We start from the raw sequence: 3971 nt of genomic DNA on the forward strand, positions 1-3971 counted from the left end.
ACATATATATATATATATATATATAATCATACTTTTTTTCAAAAATAAAAATAAAAACATAGTTTTTTTTTTGTATAAAAATCCTACCTTCTTCAGAGAGAAATGGCCAACTGGGTCTCCCGTTTTTCCTTCTTTGTCGGTGGCTGGATCGACGGTGCTACAGTAATTTTTCACTCGGCTTTTGCTTCTTTTTCCTTGCAAGGGGTAAAATTGGGTTTCTCTTGATTTTTGTTGGTTTTCAATGTTTTAAATATTTTTGCTTTTTTTTTTTTTAACTAGTTAAAGGCCTCTTTGAAAAAATGACCGAGTCAACCCGCTGTTGGTCTATTTCTTCAGGAAAAGGCATTCTGACCAGATTTGAATGGGCAATTAATATTTGAACGATCCGGTGCAAATGGGTTATGTCTAAACCCGAGATTTCAAAACCTAGCCCAATTTTATATTGTTTTATCTATTTTGAAAAACTTTTGCTTAGTCAGCGTGTTAAGAGCCCGTTTGAACTACATTATTTGTAGAATGAGAATGAAACATAGAGTCGTTATGAGTTCCACATAAGAGATAGAAATTCAAAAATGATAATTTAATATGATGAATAACGATCATATTTTTCATTTTAATGAAGTAAAAATGAGGCTCAAACAGAGCCTAAGTAACATGTAAGTGTAAGCGTACAACTAGTTTTTTCCATCTAGAATATAGAAGTTTTTAATGAATAAATGTTGGTATATATATTTATTAAGCCCCATACACCTTAAGCCCCCGTTGGAGCCTCATTATTTTTCATTACATTAAATTAAATTTTTCTCTCTCTTATAACCACACAATTTTCAATAAAATAATATTACACGTAAATCAAAAATTTTTCAACCACTCATTTAAAAAAAAACATTATTCATCTTATTATAATCTACAAATAATGGGGCTCAAACGGGGGCTAAATTTCATTCAAATTTCATCTTAACCTATAAACAACAGTACTCGGCTATTTCACATAACAAAAAAAGTGAAAAAAGAAATAAAAATTAATAAATAGATAAGTTCTATGTGGTCAACTCACCACACGTAGGTCTACTCATGTTCATAGTCGAGCTAAATACCTCTCCCCGTATACACAATGTAATATAGTTTGGATACATGTCATGCAGTTATAAAATATGGAGGACTTAAACTACAATTTTGAAGAGTTTTCTATTCGATTGCAACACAGACAAATTTGACCTTTGATTTGGGTGGATCCTTCCATAATATGCCTCATTTGCTCTCAGATTGATGCAGTTGAAACATCTTACACGTTCTCGTGGTTATCATACTCAAATGTTAATCCAAACAAATTTTGGAATTATTTATTAGAGTTATACTATCCAGTACCACTAGTGTCAAGCACCAGTATAGATGGTAGCAACACATCATTAAATGATAAATTTACTTAAATGCAACATCATATAATTTATTTAATTGAACCTATCAAGTGTGAGCATTAATCACCATTGACGCTAAATAGCATTATTTCATCTGTTATAGTAATGTTATTCAGTACCACTAGTGTCATGCACTAGTTTAGATTATATGTCATTAAATGATAGATTCTCTTAAATGCAATGTCATATGATACATTTAATTAAATATATCAAATGTGATCACCTAGACTGATGTTCTAGAACTAATGATGCTCGATAACATTATTGTATTTATTATAGAAATATTATTCAACATCATTAGTGTCAAGCGTTAGACTAGTTGACAACGTCATGATATTAAATGATAAATTGTCCAACTCATTAGTTGTTCAATTAGACTAGCTATTTCGAACAGATTATTCCATCTCCTCTCATCTTTTACAGATTAGGGCTAAGGTTATTTGGGTGAAATACTTGAATATTTTACACTTATTGGGTTAACCATCGAAATTGATGAGTTATTTTGTATCCTCTCTTAGCACGGAGTTTCTGAGAGATGTAATTATTGAGATTCTTTTTGAAATCTCTAGTTGTTGATATATTATGTGTCAAAATATTGATTGTAAACTAATATTGACGATGCTATTACTCTTTTTTTCGTTGTGTGTTCTTAAAAAGGACGAATGTCTTTGTGGTTGAACCTTTGGAATGTGGAAGTGGAATTATCCAGAAATTAAAAAAAAAATTCAATAAACAAGATCTTTTAGATGTTTACGTGCATGTTATATCAAGAATAAATGATTTAAATTTTTACCTAAATTTGTTGGTCAGTTCTTGAATAAATTCTAAATCACAAACTTCCAGCTTTTTAGATCACGAACTTCCAAATTTTTAATTTCAAGAACTTGATGTTTCAAACTTCCAAAATCTTCTATAATATTCTCCAAAATCAAGACTACACCGATATATGGCCATCTTCTTTTAATTAAATCAAGAAACTAATTCTTGAACTGGATAATTGAATAAGATGAGAAAATAATTATTTTATTTCCCTTTTTTCTCTTGAAATTTGAACACTATGAAATTATGTATTATGGTTGTTGTACAATTCCTTTAGGATGTCTAGTTTCCGTTTAGTCTCTATTTATAGAGATAAAATAGTTACACTTCTTGCACAATAATAATTCCACATTCAAATAAGAGCTCTAGTTAAAATTCAAGTAGGAGTTATTTTAAGTCTAAATCCAATTAGTTTACATTTAATTACATGTGTAGTCCTAGAACTTCAATTACAATTATAATTAAGTTAACAACTTTCATAGTAATTAGAACTAAGCACAAAATTTTATTATAATTATAATTAAGCCCAAACCTATTATAATTATAATAATTAAGTCTCAACACTATATAGAGCTACCATAAGGACCTGATCGAATATATATTATCTAACCTCCAAAATTAGATCATATCTAGTCAACCTAGACCATCCAATCTAATTATTAGTCTTTGTTTTCCTACTAAAAGCAAAAGATTGGACTCTTAGAATATATAAGATTACAGAAATCAATAAATTTGTAATACTTTCCTCTAACATGTCGTATATGTATTTTATTCATATCCGATAATTAAGTATGAGCATAAATAATCGTTTTGCCCTTCTAATTATTCTTACTAACTTAAGTATCGTTTTCTTCAACGTTTCTGTGAATTAATCACAAATATTGAAGTTTAGTCGTCGCTAAATGCTGAGCTCAAATTTCAACGGTTTAATAAAAAATATTTAAGTAGTCACTCTACCCATATTTAGTGTGATGGTTCTAGACACGAATTCATATTCTCTACTTCGCTCATTTTCAAGTTTCTAACTCATTGACATATTTGATCAAGCAAATTGATCCCACCCATTGATGAATTAGAAAACCATTAAAATCACGAAACGATATATAGAATTTTGTCAAAGGGATTTAGATAAAATACACAACAGTCAAATGGAATTTAATTCTTCACACGATCATGCTATAGAATTAAACTTGACACTTGGTCCGTTCAATACATCCCAATTGTATTAGTGTCACATTTAATTATTTCTTGTGATAAGGACAAATCACAAACCTGAATAGTGAATCGATTAACACTATAGCCTTTCCATATAAGGTGTCAACCCTTATACTTTGGTTGTGAATAAAATTATTTATGATCAAAATATAACTTGCGTCACACTATATTTCTCAACTCAAATACCCAACTTATATTATCATAGGTAATCATAGGCACTTTAATTAGCACGTTGAGTAATAAATAATACAACAAATAAATAAAGTCACCTTTTTTATTATAAATTATTATTTTATCATGCAAAATATACCATATGGGCACACAATCCATTATGAACCTCATTCAAATTCAGTGTAACTATCATAACTTAATTTGATACAAACAAATGCGTGGTTATAAAATTCTAGTAGTTAATGCAATGAGTATGATATGGAAAAATTGTAATTATGAACCATCATTATTTGATAAGTGATGGTTAGTTGGTATTTACAAGCAATTAATTTAACGGTGATGCAAAAT

Source organism: Olea europaea, chromosome 10 (genome assembly GCF_002742605.1).
Source record: "Olea europaea var. sylvestris chromosome 10, O_europaea_v1, whole genome shotgun sequence".
In the NCBI taxonomy this organism is placed as follows: Eukaryota; Viridiplantae; Streptophyta; class Magnoliopsida; order Lamiales; family Oleaceae; genus Olea; species Olea europaea.